The following is a 17,907-nucleotide window of genomic DNA, read 5'->3' as shown; positions in this document are numbered from 1 at the left end:
TGATTCATAAAAGAAAATACTGATAAATTGGAATGCATAAAAATTTAAAACTTCCACTCTTCAAAGGACACAGTTGAAAAGGAAAACACAGACCAAATATTGGGAGAAAATATTTGCAAAACGCACAGCTGACAAAGGACTTACATCCCGAATATATAAAGAAGTATCAAGACTCAATAATAAGAAAGATTTGAGCAGACTCATCACCAAAGATGTATGGATGGCAAACTAGCACCAGAAGATGTTCAACATCATTAGTCATTGGAGAAATTTAAAACCACAATGAGATACTGCTACACATTCAAACGTGAAAATTATTTTTTTTTAAAACTAACAATACCAAGTGCTGACAAAGTTGGAGCAACTGGAACTTTCATATATTGCTGATGAGAATGCAAAATGGGACAGCCGTGTTGCAAAACTGCCTGGCACCTTCTTACAATGTAAACATACACTTACCATATGAGTCCATAATCTCACTCCTGGATATTCACCCAAGAAATGAACATTTATATTCACACAAAAACCTGTACATATAGCATCTACATTAATAACTGCCAAAAACTGGGAACAATCCAAATGTCTCTCAACTAGACAATGGATAAGCAACTGTGGTACATCTATACAATGGAATGTTACTCAGCAATATAAGGGAACAAATTACTGATACAAAACATAGACAAATCTCAACTGCATAATGCTAAGTTGAAAGAAGTCAGATTCAAAAGGCTCCATAGTATTTGTTTCCAATTATATGACTTCTAGAAGACAAAACTATAGGGACAGGAAACTGATGACCGTTACCAGGGCTGGGGGTAGGGAAGGGTTAACTACAAAAACAGTACTAGGGGATTTCAGGGGGAATGATGCAACTGTTCTGTATCCTGATTGTGATGGTAATTACGTAACTGTATGCATTTGTCAAAGCTCATAGAACTGTAATATTAAAAGGGTAAATTTTACTGTATGTATAGAATACCTCAATTTTAAGTTAACCTCTTTGTACAAATCTTTGCTTAGTTATGTTTATATGCCCAGAAGATAAATTAGAATTTCTAAGTGAAAAAAAATAGAGTTGCCATATGATCCAGCAATCCCAGCATATACCCAGACAAAACTATAATTCAAAAAGATACATGCACCTCTATGTTCATAGCAGCACTATTTACAATAGCCAAGATATGGAAACAACCTAGATGAATGGATAAAGAAGATGTGGTACATATATACAATGGAATACTACTCAGCCATTAAAAAGAATGAAATAATGCCATTTGCAGCAACATGGATAGACCCAGAAATTATCTTACTAAGCGAAGTCAGAAAGAGAAAGACCATATATCACCTACATGTGGAATCTAAAATACAACACAAAAGAACATATCTACAAAACAGAAAGAGACTCACAGACATAAAGAACAGACTTGCAGTTACCAAATGGGAAGGGGAGATAGGGGAGGAAAGGAATGGGAGTTCGGCATTAACAGAGGCAAACTATTATACATAGGATGGATAAGCAACAATGTCCTACTGTATAGCACAGGGAACTATATTCGATATCCTGTGACAAACCATAATGGAAAAGAATACAGAAAAGAATATATATACGTATAACTGAGTCACTCTGCCGTGCAGAAGAAATTAACACAACACTGTAAATCAACTCTATTTCAATAAAATTTTTTTTTAATTGCTGAGTCAAAGAACACTATCTTTCAAATTTTGGTAGTCTGCCAACTGTCCTCCAAAAAGGTTGTACCAAACTATATTACTAACAACAGGGTACGCTGAGATGAAAGTGCCTGCTTCCCCACCCAGGCCAATCTGCTTATGTCAAAGCTCTTCATCTTTGTCAATCTGAGAAGTGTCAAAAGGTATCTGTGAGTGTGATCTACATTTCTTTAATTATGAGAGAAGTTGAGTCTCTAGTCAAATGTTTACTGCCCACCTTTTATTTTTTCTGTGAAATGCCTATTTGCATCCTTTGTCACTTAAATGGCGGGTGATTAATTTGTAATACAAATTCTAGATCTTAGGGGCTAGAAGGGCAGTGAGAGTCCTTGGTACTTGATCTTACGGTCAGGAACGTTTACCGCTGTGTCCAGGAAATCCTGGCGACACACAGCCTTCAAGGAGACGGAAGCCTCTCCGGGGTCAGACCGGCGTCTCTCTCCCAGGCCTGGCCAGCCTCCGCTGAGCCCGCCGCCCTGCTTGAGCCCGCCGCCCTCTTATTGGCCCTGCCCCCTCTCCGGGCCCAGCACCCTGACAAGACTCCGCCCCGCCCTCTCATTGGCTTGTCGCGCGGCGATAGAGTTCGCTCCTAACCTGTGCGGTCCCTCACCTTCCGGACGGAAACTGGGGGCTAGTGTCCAGTCGTCAGAGCATTGACACTCTCAGCGTCACCCACTGTCCCCCAAAGGGGAGGGGTCTTTCCCGCCACCGCAGCTTCTCTGGAGGTGGAAGAAGCCGCGGGTCAGAAGCCCTCCTGCCTCCCAGAACGCTGTTCCCTTGGCAACCAGAAGCACGACGCTGCCAGTCTCGCGATAGGGAAAAAGGGCTATACCATCCAGAAACGAGACGTGGGGGCCCAGGAGCGGCAGAGGACCCAGCACTGTCGGAAACCGGAGACCTCGGGCATCCCTCCTGTCCCCTCCGCCTTCCCGGCGGACGGTGGAGAGTGTGGAATGGTTTGTTCGTATTTAGGTTGAACTTGGAAAGAGGATGTCTGGATGCTTGTATGGCTCTGTCCTTCACTATTAATACGATGCCCTGCAGGTCCGCTAATCCTCTCTGAACTCAGTTTCCTCCTCCGTAAAATGGGGTGATAACAATTGCTTCCTCACAACACTGTTGTGCAGCTCAAAACATAATGTTATGTGAAGTTCTTAGTAAATGTTGGGTGCCATGTAAATAAAAAAATAGTAGCTTTGCCCAGATTGGCCTACAGTCCAAAAAAGGTAATAATTGCTATTTGCGCTTTCTTTCTTTTGTGGTTTTTGTAATTCTCAGCACGTGAAGACTATTTCCCTGGGTCCCTGAATTGATTTTCTTCATCCCCAGTACCATCAACTGTCTGCTTCTTCCAGTTTGAACAGAACCTTACAGTTTACAAGGCATTTTCACGTACATGGACCCTGTAGCCTCATTGTTTTAGGTGGTAAGATGTGTATTCTTTAAGTGTTTTTCAGCAGAGCAAATAGACAAAGGTTAAGTGAGTTGCTCAAAGAACCACAGCTACAATCTCGGTCAGTGGTGGGTGTAAAAACCTAGCTGTAAATGCCATCCATATACTGCTAAATCCTGCCTTTCTATCTCCAGCTCAGAACTCCACACTCTTTTATCTAACTGACTACGTGACATCTTCACTTAGACATCTCCACTTCAATGTAAGAAGCACCTTAAACTTAAGATGTAAAAAAACAAACTTCTCCACAGTCCCCCCTCCACCCCTCCTTCTTATCCATCTCAGTAAATGGTAACTGCATCCTGCCTGCCAGTCTCAGGCCAAAACCTTGAAGTCATCCTCAATTCCTCTTCTTGTCACACTTTACAATCAGCTTATTATAAATCCTATCAGCTTTACATTCAAAATATATCCAGAATCCAACCACTTCTCACCACCATCCGTGCTTCCATTAAGGTCTGCACTGACATCATCTCTTGCCCAGATTTTTGCAATAATCTCCTAACTGTTGACTTCCTTGGCCCTACTACTTTCAATCAGCAACCTGAATGATGTTTTCAAAACCTAAGTCAAACAATGCCACTCCCCTGCTCAGGACTCTCCATGACTTCCCATTTCATGCAGAATCCTTACAATGCCCACAGGTCCTCGATAACCATACCCTCCATTTTCTTCCAGACCTGCAGTCCTACCACCCTCTCCCTGGCATACTTTGCTGCAGCCTCACTGTCCTCCTTGTAAGTGTTTCTACGCAGGAATTCTTCCCAGCATTTCTCAGGAAATGTACATGTTTTTCCAAATTTAGAAAAAAAAAATCAGTTAAGAAATCAGGAAAATTGGAGAAAGTATTCTGATTCTCCTGTGAAAGTTAAACCATAGCAATCAACATAGAGATGTAACTGAAGAAATCCACTGATGTCAAGATAAGTCGAGAGCAAGAGCAGGAAATGTTGACACTCTGAGTCAGAAGTTGAGATCAACATTCCAGGAACCAGGACAGGAGCACCTGGGAGAGAGGCGATCACAGTCTGATAGGTCAATCTTGCTTGGAGCTGGTGCCATGTTATAAGTGTGCATCCCCGGCCCAGTCTGCTGCTAACAGTGAGTCATTCTTGCAAGTAAAATAAATATTAGTAAGTTGATACTCATTGTATACTTTACACAAATTCTATGAGTGATATTCCAAGGAGCAACAAGTTTTTATTCAGAATAAGCCCTTAAATTGGCAATTTCCAACCCATGATTCTGTGAAGGGCTGTTGGCCTTGCTTGGAGATTTGTATGTTACATTATTCAAATGGTACCCAGTAATGTTCTCTGTGTTCTCCAGTATTTGAATATTTGCTGTAGGCTACATCTCTTATAAATACTTCTAAATTTAATAGTCCTTATTTTTTAAACAAATGCTTCAGATAGCATGGTAATGAATAAAGAATATGAAGAAGGTTGGAAGTATTTTAAAAATAACAAGATTTAGGGGCTTCCCTGGTGGCGCAGTGGTTGAGAGTCCGCCTGCCGATGCAGGGGACACGGGTTCGAGCCCCAGTCCAGGAAGATCCCACATGCCGCGGAGCGACTGGGCCCGTGAGCCATGGCCGCTGAGCCTGCGCGTCCGAAGCCTGTGCTCCACAACGGGAGAGGCCACAACAGTGAGAGGCCCGCGTACCGCAAAAAATAAAACTAAGATTTGGAGAACTCCTGGCAGTTCTGATTTCTTATTTCTGCATGCCAAAGATTAGTATCTGTTGGAAATTTGGAAACACTACTCCTTGTTCTTCTTCCAGTGTGAGTAAACACACACATACACACACACACTGCCTGGAACACAGTTCCTCAGCAATCCACATGGCTTGTTTCCTCTCTTCCCTCAGGGGTCTGCTTCCTCAGGTGGGTCTTTCCTGACCACCCAATATTAAATAATAATTCCCATCTCTGAACTCCCTACCCTGTTCCCTTGACTCTATTTTTTTTATAAGGAGGAGAGATGCCACTGTTTGGATTCCAATACGAAATAGCTGGGTGACCTTGGGTAAATCCATGAACTTTTGTGGGCCATAATATCCTCATTTGAAAAATGAACGTTGACTAGTTTTGCAGTTCTTAAACTCTACTGTATTAGGATAACCTGAGGAGATTTTAAAAAATACTGATCCCAGACCTATATCTAAGATTAAATAAACCTGAAACTCTCCTCAAAATTTAATGTGCAGATAAATCACTGGAGGATCTTGTTAAAAATGCTGATTCTATGTCAGGTGGGACCCAAAACTCTAACAGGCTCCCAGGTGATGTCAAAGCTTCTGGTCCACAGACTACTCTTTGAGTAGCTAGAGACTAGGTAATCTCCAAATGACTGCACAATTCTAATATTCCATGAATAAAGGCCATTCTTTCCATTTTACTTTTTGGCGAAAACTGATGCTCATTAAGAAAACAACATGTTTCAGATTTCTTGGGGATGTGAGGGGAAAAAAATAACTAAGAAGTCAGGGCTGTGACAGGTGCCCGTGATTAACTGGTGTTCTCATTTTTTTTGAAACTTGCTTATACAACATAAGATACATATAAAGCAAGTGAAAAGAAAGTTCAGGTTCAATAGAAACTTAGTGTCTCTTTACTGTTTGTAACCTTTCCAGACTAAGTCCCTATTGATTACATTTTTCATGAAACTCACCTCATCTTGAATTATTTTCTGTCATTCTCATTTCATTTATTTACCTTCTGCTGCTTCCGTTTTGCAAACTGCTGAGAGGCTGTATCTGCCTTGAGGGCAAATTTAATAAACTGTATTTGTTGTATGTTAGGACACAATAAATTGTGCCTTTGTTTTTAGTTCCTTAAATTCTTCTACATCAGCTATTGCAATCACACCCTCAAAGCAATTCACATTCAGATATGTTGGAGAGCACCATATTTTTCTCTGCTGTGTTTTCTGAACTGCTGTGTTCAAAACCCCCCCAAAAAAATATTCTAGAAAGTACTACGCCTTTCAAAATAATTCATAAAGATTTCATCTAGAGTCAAGATATTTTAAGCTAAAATTTCCCTGGTCGCATTCCAGGTTGGTGACATATGGCAGCATTGGTTTCAAAGTTGGTTTTTGTTTTTGTTTTCAATCTCTCTCTGCTCTTGACGTTCTCCTTCTGAGTGGAGTCAGGTTTGAATGAATGAGAGAGCCCACGCTGTATGCCATCTGGGCTCCAACTATCATTCCAGCCTTGTTGCCCCAATTTCCCTTTTCTCACCATAAGCTTCAGCCAAATACAACAACGTACTAGGAGAGGAAGCTCACTAAGCCTCGTATCACAGATTCTACAAACTAGATTAAATAGCCACTTCTTTTGAAGGGTAGTCAAAAGCGTGTGCTACTGGACAGTTCCCAACTCGCGCGAGTCTGTGGCTTAGAGTTATTAAAAAGTAACATTTACTGAGTGTTTAGGACATGCCTTAGGTGGCTCATTCCATGTCACTTCCTAACATCCTATGAAGTGGCACTGTTATTACCCAGATTTGCAGTTGAGAAGCAGAGCATGGTAGGTTGAGTGGTTTTTCCGAGTTCATTCAGAAACTAAATGGTACTGGGATTCCAACCGAGTTCCACAGCCTGTTTCTTCTGTTCACCTCCTCGCTGGACTCAATTCAGTAAAAGAGGTTATTTGTATCCACTAGATGGTGCTGATTGCCTTCTCTTCAAAACAAAACTATAAACCTGCTTTCAGCACCTCTCAGTTTCCTTGGATTTTAGGTATGATCCAAGAAACCACTGAGCTGAAATATCCTGTTTGTTTGAACTGTGCTTGGGTACATCTTTAAATAGCCATCCCAATAGGAAAAGTGAAAACTAGATCCCAAAAAAATCAGAGTGGATTTTTAAAAATATCTTAGTACATATTATAAGTATCTCATATCCAATAACCATTGGTAACTTTGAGTGACTAAGGTTCTCATACATTTGTAGTCCTATAAAATCTGCAGGCTACTTTTAAAAGTCCATGTTTTATTTCATATACCCCTTTTACCCTAACTATACTCCCTCCCGTGCCACCCGGTCCTGCTTGGCCACAGTGCTGCCATGTAATCAGGAGACATGACCAGGGAAGTAAATCAAGTCTTAAAAGAACAAAAAGCAAGTTCCGGAACGGGTAATCCTACTTTTTTTTTTTTTTTTTTTTTTTCAGTACGCGGGCCTCTCACTGCTGTGGCCTCTCCCGTGGCGGAGCACAGGCTCCGGAGGCGCAGGCTCAGTGGCCATGGCTCACGGGCCCAGCCGCCCCGCAGCACATGGGATCCTCCCGGACCGGGGCACGAACCTGTGTCCCCTGCATCGGCAGGCGGACTCCCAACCACAATCCTACTTTTATTCACAGTAAAATGCACTTTAAGTTTAGTATGTGTTTAGTTCTTTTTTAGTACAATCTTTAGTACTTAAAAGCTACTAACTAAATCTGCTAAAAATGGGTTCTCAGATTTTGTCGTTCATAAGGATCATTTCAGATGTTATTTATTTTAAATATTTTTTAATTTATTTATTTTATTTAGTTTTAGCTGCGTTGGGTCTTCGTTGCTGCACGTGGGCTTTCCCTAATTGTGGCGAGTGGGGGCCACTCCTCGTTGCGGTGCACGGATCTCTCATTGTGGGGGCTTCTCCCGTGGCAAAGCACAGGCTCCAGGCGCATGGGCCCAGTAGTTGTGGCACACGGGCTCTAGAGCACAGGCTCCACAGCAGGTGGGATCTTCCTGGACCAAGGCTCAAACCCCTGTCCCCTGCATTGGCAGGCGGACTCTCAACCACTGCACCACCAGAGAAGCCCCTCAGGTGTTATTTAAAATGTTGACTTTAGTCCCTATTCCCTGATTTAGTAAGCCTGGGGTCCAGCCCAGGAATCTGCATTTTAACAAACACCCCGGTGATTTTGGTGCAGTACGACCAAGAGAATGCTTTGAAAAACACTGACTTCAAGTTTGCATTTGAAAGGGTAAATAGCACTGAGGTCGATGCTCGGAGAGGCACCATGGAGACGCCTGGAGCTGTGCAACCCAGGGGCTCTGAACAGAGAAGTCCAGTACTTCCTTTGTAAATAGTAAGCTAGAAAACTGAAAAATGTTCTCCATTCCCACTTCCTTGATTCTGAACCCTTTTCTTCCTCTGCCTGTCTATTAGGGAGTGCTATAGAGAATCAAGTGTTAGTCAGAGGATATCCTCATTTTTTTTTCTTGCAGTACACGGGCCTCTCACTGTTGTGGCCTCTCCCGTTGCGGAGCACAGGCTTCGGACGCACAGGCTCAGCGGCCATGGCTCACGGGCCTAGCCGCTCCGCGGCCTGTGGGATCTTCCCAGACCTGGGCACGAACCCGTGTCCCCTGCATCGGCAGGCGGACTCTCAACCACTGCGCCACCAGGGAAACCCGGATATCCCCATTTTAAAAATGGGTGAGGGGTGACGGGAAGCTTGCTATGTCATAGTATCTGGTAGCCCAAACACACGATACCCTTTGAATTTTTAAGTGAAAGGAGGTAGCCCAGGCATTGTCATGTGACCATGTTTAGCTTGTCCAAGTGATATGAGTGACAGCATGGGGGGAAAAAACCTGTGCCAGGATATTGTGGAGATTCCTAAAAATCAACGCACACACACCCTGCAGCTGTGCATGTATGGCCCAGAAAGCTAATAGAGGCTTGTTTTTTAAAAGGTAGTAAAATAAATCAAAGAGGATAAAGATACCTTCTGAAATACAGAATATTTTGGGGGGGTGGAGGGGTGCATCTCAATTCTGCCCTCAAGAAATCAGCTCTGCTAAGTGAGTCATTCTCACCAGAAAGGGAGAAATCGGTTTCTCTTCTTTTCTTGGAGAATTCCCTCACAGTAACAGACTGTTTTACTCTCCGGTTATACTGCTGGCTCCACACATTTGTCGCCTGCGGCAATTCTGTTACCTGTAAAGAATTATAGAGTAGCCAGAAGTTTCCCAAGGCCAGCTGCATTCTGCTTTGCTGGATGCCAGTTGAGATTACACGGTTTTGCTCTTGGCATTTGGCCCCTGCCAGGAAAATGAACGAGACACTGCTTGTGGATTATGGCTAAAGAGAAGTTTAGTAATTTCACGGCAGCAATTAATCCTGGGCAGAAACTCACTGTTTCAGAACACTGTCCATGCATTGAGTGTCATGTTTCACGCTTGTCTGATTCCAAACCATAACTTTTGAGTTGAGCTAGGTCTCTGATCCCATAGGGTATTTTGTTTGTTTCTTCATTTTTTGTTTTAAATTGGGTCTCCTGATCTATATACTAAAATGCATTTTTAGAATAAAAATTATATAAATCTTTATTGTTATGGAAACCTTGCAATTTATTTTAACTTAAAGGAAGTTAAAAGAAATTCGCATAGCATATTTGAAATGTATTCAGATCAAACTTTCAGGGTCTTAAGTAACAATGTAGAAAAATTATTTTTCTCAGAGTTAACATCTAAGAGATAAAGAAGAAATAAGTAAACAACCAAAGGGGATGTTTATTAGTCAGCTGTCAGGCTGCCATCCTGGCTTTCTTAGCATCTCACTCATATACATATATTTTTTCTTAGTTCAAATTCAAAATAATGTTTCTATCTGAACATACAATATGTTTATGAGACTAGAAGCTAGTCATCATTTTGATGACTGTAGGCTTTCTTGTGTAAATCTTTTTCTTATTTGATCATTCAATTCCTTATTTAACCAAGATTGGTTTATTTTCTCTTCATTTTATCATCACAGACAAATTGGAATTAATATACTAATTTGGCTCAAAATTTGTTATGTAACCCATACACTGACACACAAAACCATTTTAAATTACACATCCCTGGTTTCTCAGCCAGCATCTGCAAAGAGCTGACCTGGGCCTGGTCTCTTAACTTCTCTCAATCTGTTTCTTCATCTAGTAAAATAAGGGGCAGGATAAAGATTTCTAAGCTTACTTTCAGCTCTGAGACTCTGTGAATATCTGACTTAAGCAGACTTGGCCCTCTTTGGAAACCACTGCTCATGTGTTCCAGCCTAAGCTGCGACAGTATTCACACCAGCATAAAAAACACGTGTTCAATAAGCAGGGCAGTAAGAATTGCCTGTTTAGAAACACCTGGGCAGTGGTAACAGCCATCGGTCTTGTCCTCTGCAATCCATAAAGAATTAAACAAAGCAAAACCACAATCAGTGCACCCTATTTTTACAGCACAACACAATAGAGTGAATTGAAAAATGGTTTAGGTTTTATGAGATTTGGGTTTACATCTCCCTCTGTTGTTGATTCTAGAAGGACAAGCTTCTTCACATTTCCAGGCTTCAGTTTACCAGCCCATCTATTAAATTTTGGAAAATTAACTCCTGAATACTTTTGCTTACTTTGTAGAAATAGAGAAGTTAAATTGTTCTTGAGATTCTGTACTGAATGTTTCACTGCAACTGTAAATAAAATGAGTACTTTTACTTCACATAAAAGCAGCCTTCTATGCTGAAGAATGAAAAAAGGTGAATTATCCGGTTCAATTCACACCTGTCATCCATTAAATGCTCATTTATCTTGTATGTTTTGCTACAAATGACTTGGTATTTTTGTGAAAACTGTCAACTATTTTTTTGTTATGAATCTAAAGATCATTACCTTGGTCCAGATTTATGGAAATTTTGTATTCAGGTGGCATACTTGCATTCATGCATCCATTTGTCTACCTTTTCTTGGTCACTTTCGCTGAGTCAAATCCTCTAGTGAGCTATTGCTGAGCAAGTAAGCTTTTCAGCCTTTCTCTAATCATACCTAATTGCTCAAAGATCCTGACAGAGGCAGGAGCTAGATGGTCATATTAATCCCCACCAACTCCTCACCACCACTGATTTTAGGTAGCAAGTGTCAGGAGTAAGGGGGATTTCTGAGTGCCAATATGTAGTAGTTACCTATCTATTCGCGATAAGAGCAGGAAGAAAATGGAAGGCATTAGTCAGAGAAATATTTCCCCTTCTCAATGTCATGAAAAAGACATTTTAAAGCACTGGTTTCCCCTCCGCACATTTTGCTTATGGATTAGGCGTTTTTAAAAATCAGGACTTCTGGTCCGAGGTCTTGAAAAAAATCACTTAACCTCCTGGACCTCCATTTCTTCTTATTAAATTATAGAGGTGGTATATAACTAGGCTAAGATCTTCCAAATTCTAAGTGCTATGACTATATGAAGTAAATGGTCATTTTAAGGAGGAAGAAACTTCTCAGATTTAAAGAAAAATTTGCCATCCAACAAACAAAATCATTGAGGAAGATGCACACTCTCAGTGAAGGATAATTTTCACTTTCCCTCAAACTTGTCAGCACGTGATCATTCATTGTTCTCTTGTCTCTTGTGGGGGGTTTTCTTTTCTTTCTCCCTTAAGCTGTCCAGAGGGCAGGGACCATATCTCGAACACTTTATACTCCATTATAATAGTGTGTATTAAATGCAATAATACTTACTGTTATGAATGAATGAATCTTGTTAACATTTCGTATATCTGCATGGAAGAGTACTCGCTCCTTGGGGGAGTGTGGGCAATGGATGAGAGTGATGTGAGGGCAATGACTCTTAAATTAAACTAAGGGTCAACTCGATGCAGAATTAACAGGGAAGACCTGAGGCAGAAGATGACGCCTGTGAGTACTCTCAGCTGAGCAATCTCAATCTTGGCCTTCTGCTAAGAGTTTAACATTTACTCTGAACTGAATGCCTCTGCCATGAAACAGGGAATCATGAAGCAGAAGGAACTTTAGGAAATAACATTGAGAAAAACAGCTGTCGGGCATGAAGTCTTTTAATACAGTCCCCAGTATAGTTTAATAACGTGTGCCGAGTGGGTATTCAAAATATAGTCATAAGGGCTTCCCTGGTGGCGCAGTGGTTGAGAGTCCGCCTGCCGATGCAGGGGACACGGGTTCGTGCCCTGTTCTGGGAAGATCCCACATGCCGCGGAGCGGCTGGGCCCGTGAGCCATGGCCGCTGAGCCTGCGCATCCGGAGCCTGTGCTCGGCAACGGGAGAGGCCACAACAGTGAGAGGCCCGCATACTGCAAAAAAAAAAAACCAAAAAAAGTCATAATAAGGAGAGATGATAATGATCATCAGTACTTTGGAGGGTGCAGTGGAAGAATTGGTCCTTAATGCCTTCTGTACTGTTTTTAGCTCTGTCTCTAACTTGTTTCATCTCTTAGGGCCATCTGTGCCTCTAGTTTCCCCATCTGCAAAAGAGAGATCATATCATTTCCTGCAGAAGTCTGTGGACTGTGCTTTAATATCCTCCAGTAAATCGTATATAAATACAAAGCAGGCAAAGAGAAGCCAAGTGCTACCAAGAGAATAAACTTTAAGGCAGAGAGTATTATAAATTAAAATCAGTTAAGACCTTCTAAGTATTCTAATGATTTGAAGTAGTTAATGCAAAGGTAGTTGTTACATTCACTTTAGATTTTTTCTAAGTAAATGGGAACGTTGATTATAAATAAATTCCAGGATAGTTTAATCTATTAAACTCTCTATTTTGTACATATTTATCTATAATATGATGAGGGTTTTAAATTAATTTCTGAAGCAAACTAGCATTATTTAAATTAAACTTACTCTTAAAAAGGAGCAATAGGGACTTCCCTGGTGGTGCAGTGGTTAAGACTCCGTGCTCCCCATGCAGGGGGCCCAGGTTCAATCCCTGGTCAGGGAACTAGATCCCACGTGCATGCTGCAACTAAGAGTTCACATGCCACAACTAAGGAGCCAGCCTGCCACAACTAAGACCAGGCGCAACCAAATAAGTAAATAAAAATATTTTTTAAAAAGGAGCAGTAATTCTTAAAAGTGCTTTAATAAATACACCCCCCAAAAAAAGAAATATTTCTTCTTGTTTATTGAGACTATATAGGGAAAAAGTAAAATTCAGAACATCCTACAATTGCCTAGTTCATAAAGCCAAACTGAAGGAATTATCTGTAAATTGACACCCTTTGAGCATATCAGCAAAGAGCCGTTGGTCACTCTCACCCTGAAAGCCTAAATTGCCTTATTTTCTCAATTCCCTTTACTGATCCACGTGGTTTCTTGTTTTTTCTTTTGTTCAGTCAGGTGGTGCATTGCAAAATTCAGAAGCTTAATAGACTTTTGTAGGTCTCATTTTTTAAAGTCAATATGTATCTTTATCTATACACATGGATTATTCTTAAATATAGCAAAAAAGTCTCCTCTAATCATGATCTCCCCTGGAGCTGGGATGGGGTCGACACTATGAGGAAGAAGGAAGGAAGGTGGATGTTTAGGAGGTGAGTAACGGCATCTGCTCCAGCTTATGAGGTGTACATGTGGATCACTCTTGTATGTTCAGAATTGTCTTCACAGAGACAGAATGTATTTGCTTTTCTTTCTCAAAATCAACTTCCAGTAAACCACTGAAAGACTCAAACAAAATTTTAGGTACATTTTCCTTTTCAATGTGATTTCTATTTTCTTAGTTTTTCTAGATCTGCAGTCATTATTTCATCTATATTTAAAACTGGCCAGAGTTCTAGTATTATCTTTCAAGAGTTGGGTTTGTATCATTTGCCTTTTAAATAATAATGGATTTAATTAAATGCTTCTCTCAGAGAAACAACCCAGAGACAGAAGGCCAGCGTTTAATTCTGTGTGGACCTTCGGGTAGTAGTATATAAAATCTGTTTACACTAAATTTCCTCCATGAAAATTACAAAGAAGGAAATGCAAAAGGGAATGAGAATTTTGGCCGAGGGAAGCCAAAATAAACTAGAAAAGATTTTTATAAGCATGTATTCGTATGTAGAATAATGGACTATAGAAACAAAGAATTTCAGAGTTGAAAAGAAACTTAAAGTCTCATTTTCCCTTCAAGGTTGAAATACAAATTGATTGCTTCAGTCTCAAAAAAGTGTGGGACAATACATAATTTTCTTTATTGTTTTACTGTAGCTTGATTTTCATCGTGAGATCCTGGGATAATAGATATAATCGCACATTCCAGGTTTCCTTCCCTCTCACGTGACACCATGGGCTCTGTGGAGTGTGAAACGACATCTGTCCCCTGTGTCATTGCCTACATGGTCATCCCTTGCCCCATTTGGTCTTGTGATCCATCCTTCCCGGCCACCTGCTCCTTTGGGCTTGAAGCTCTCTCTTTCTTTCAAGACACTTATGTAGATATCTGAGTGAGGCCCTGGCTCCTGGACTACTACCAAACTCTCCACAGGGATCCACGCCCTGGGGAGCAGGGCACACACTGGTTCCCTTTGCAATTGCCCAAATCTTTCTTTGTTTTGCTGTTTGTTTGCTTTCTTGGGGCTTTGCCTAGGAGGCAGCATTAGGCCCCTTATCCAGAAGGTACAGATGTCTACATTATCACTTACCCCTGACTTCTCTACTATCCTCACGTCCAGGGAAGCTTTTTCCACTGAGGGGGGATGGTTCCCCTTCCTCAAACCATCTCAAACCTTTGGCTAACCCAGTGTTTCTCAGTGCGTGGCTAACCCAAGATTTCTCAACATTGGCATTATTGGTATTTTGGACCAGATATGTCTTTGTTGTGTGGGCTGTCCTGTGCATTATAGGGCGTTTAGCAGCATCCCTGGCCTTGACTCACTAGGTGCCAGTTGCATCCCCCAATTCTTGAAAATCATTACCAAATATCCAGTGGGCTCATGCCAAGAGTCCCCTCTGTTCTCCTAAAACCTAGGCTTTGATACACAAAAACTGGAAAGAGACTCACAGTCTATTTGCTTTCCTTTGAGGCAGTGAACGCCTTCCCCGCACCTTCCCAGAGGCAATACATGTGAATGTATCAAGCAAGGAAAAGGAGGGAAGAGAAATTAGATGTATCAGGTAATATGGTTAATATCTCAAAAGCGTTATCCCATCTGTGCTGTACTTTCTCACCTGTTGCCTTAAAAGGTACACCACATGTCATTCTAGCACCTCCTTTGTGTGTGTATTACCTTTTGTATATGGACTGCAGTGAATACGCATATAAAAAGAAACTTAAGAGGGGGCAGAAACGATTTAACCACTAAATTCTGATCAATACAGCTGACAAAAGGATTATTGTTCATGCCCAACACATACGCCTAGAGCTGTGCTTCTCCGTATTGAACTTCCCTTCCAGATTTAGAACTTACACTCCCTCTAGTGAATTACAGAGAGGCTTAGGTGATGAAGAGAGAAGTAGATCAAAGACCTTGCATTTGATGCCTTTAACCCTTGTATGAGTCATTCCAAGGAGATTGATGAGAACCAGCAATAACTCTCCTGACAGCAAATCTTACCCCAGCTCGTCCTCAATAGAGATTTAGCCACGTCTCCAGATGCCATATCTCTTATTTACTCATTCATTTATCATTCACTCATCTAAGTTTGGAAATAAGGGCTCCTAAGTCCCCAGGACATAAACAGCCATCAGAGGTTCACAGAAAACAATGCTGGAGATTACAGTCTGAGGTCTATGAAGGTCTCCAGGCCTTTATTCTGCCTATTAACTAACTTATCTCCTTGGCACAAATGGGGATAAACACTGGTTGAACCTGAGGCTAACAGGCAAGATATTTTAGCTTCTAAAACCTCATATAATGGAGAATCTTAGATCATTTCAATTTATTTTAAAAGCCTTGCACTCACACAAAAAGGCTTTTGATGCTACCCTGGGCATTAGTATTGATTTCAATTCCTGTTTTATTCACATACTCTCAGGTCATTAACCATGATTCATTTTTCTTTTGACTACAGAACTCTAATATAGCAGCAATTGGTTGTGATATAAACCTGCTAAATGTTTACAACTATTTGGGGAAGTTAATCACTTTGCTATAAACTTATTTACATCGTATATTGCTACATTGGTAGACTACAATATGAAAGCACTAATCCTTCCCCTCCACAGAAATTCAGCCTAAAATAAGCTCTTTTTCCCTGAGCATCTCAGATCTGGTATGCGGCAGCCGCTGTGAGCCACCCAACCCCGTCAGGGCTGCCAAGAGCACAGCAACGCCCAGAGCTGGCCTGGAGCTGCAGCTTTTCTCTCCAGCCCAATCAGACTTGTGCTTGAACTCCAATATTAGCTTCTCACACCACGTGACTGCCTTATAGTTCCTTTTCAACGGCTGAGTCCACTTTGGGTTTGTCTATCTGCCCTTAGTTACCTACATATTCTGCTGTACTCTGCATCAGTATATTATGCTCATTCTTTTTTTTTTAACATCTTTATTGGAGTATAATTGCTTTACAATGTTGTGTTAGTTTCTGCTGTATAACAAAGTGAATCAGCTCTACGTATACATATATCCCCATAACCCCTTCCTCTTGCGTCTCCCTCCCACCCTCCCTATCCCACCCCTCTAGGTGGTCACAAAGCACCGAGCTGATCTCCCTGTGCTATGCGGCTGCTTCCCACTATACGCTCTTTCTTATTCAGGATCTGGCTTATAGATTTACAGCAAAGTCAAACATTCTTTCAACATCCCTTTTTTTTTTGAACCTGAGAATTGTTTGGTGAAGAACGATTCCAGCTTACACAGTTATTTTTTTCTTCAGGGATTCAAACAGTACTTTGGCACTGTGTACTGCCTCAAAGTATCATCATTATGAATACTAATAATTGTTGGGGTAACTGGTAAAAACATCAATTTAATATTGTTTTCTGAATAACATTGCAAAAATGCCTCCACGACTTTTTTTTTTAATGTAGCATGTAAGCACTAATATGGATATAGTTTTACTGTTTGCCACACTTTGTGTTAAACAGACCATGCCATTTAATCCTCACAACTGCCCCATGAGGTATACTATTGTCTCACTTGGATTCCCCTGAAAACAGAGCTCGAGACAAAGGCTTTGTGCAGTTGGTTTTGGGGAGGTGATCCTTGAGGGCATGAATGAGGGTAGAGAAAGCCAGACAGGGAAGGAGGAAGAAGAGTCAATAAAAGGATGCAGTATTTGGACAACGTGGTGGGCAACAGGGACTCAATTTGCTGGACTTCCTGAGAAGTGGAAAGATGCCTCCCACAACTGTCCAGCAGAAGGACAGGGGCATTTATCCACTGGTTCCCATGTCCCACTGATCCAGGGTTAACCCCCAGAGCGAGGGAGCTCTCCCAGGGCAGACAGCAGAGAAACTAGGCCTTGATGGCTCTCAGGGAAGTGAGTAGATGCAGCCAACAATGGCCCACTGCAGACATGGCTAAAATCAGAGGTGAAACATGTGAGTCAGGGCAACAGAAGCCTCTGACAGTTATTACCTCCCCATTTTATAGAGAGGAAACCAAGATACATGGAGATTACCTCACATGCTCAAGGTCACAAGGTGGGTCAGTGGTAGAGTCAGGACTCAAACATGGGCCATCTGACCTCAAGGCCATGGCCCCAACCATAAGGGGTAATGACGGCTGCACTACACTCTTCCCTGTGTAGCTCCACCTACAGGTTTGAGCAGACCATCCACCGATTCCATTTGGAACCCAGGTTTGGGACATTTATTCAAACATTGCAGTTTCTTCTTTGGGAATTCATTTTCCAAGTTGCCACAACATAAGAAAATGCTATTAGAATGCTGCATCTGCATGTTGGGAGGAAAATAAACACCTTTCTTTTGAGATCACACGGGAGGAGAGAGGTTCAGATAGTATACCACTTGAGAGGGGGGAAAAAAGAAAACAAACAAACAAAAAAATCACTCAGACAACCG

At 41.4% G+C, this 17,907-nt stretch overlaps 1 protein-coding gene across 1 annotated transcript in view; it reads right to left on the bottom strand.

Moving 5' to 3' along the window:
* Window positions 1-2,500, bottom strand: part of FSIP1 (fibrous sheath interacting protein 1) — a 207,826-nt gene extending 205,326 nt beyond the window's left edge. Inside the window, exon 1 of the mRNA XM_033435831.2 lies at window positions 2,342-2,500. The gene's annotated coding sequence lies outside the window, so the exon portion shown is untranslated. The remainder of the gene's footprint in view (window positions 1-2,341) is intronic.
* Between the last annotated feature and the right edge of the window lie 15,407 nt (window positions 2,501-17,907).

Source organism: Orcinus orca, chromosome 2, assembly GCF_937001465.1.
Source record: "Orcinus orca chromosome 2, mOrcOrc1.1, whole genome shotgun sequence".
NCBI classification, from domain to species: domain Eukaryota; kingdom Metazoa; phylum Chordata; class Mammalia; order Artiodactyla; family Delphinidae; genus Orcinus; species Orcinus orca.
This window is presented reverse-complemented; position numbering and strand designations above follow the sequence as displayed.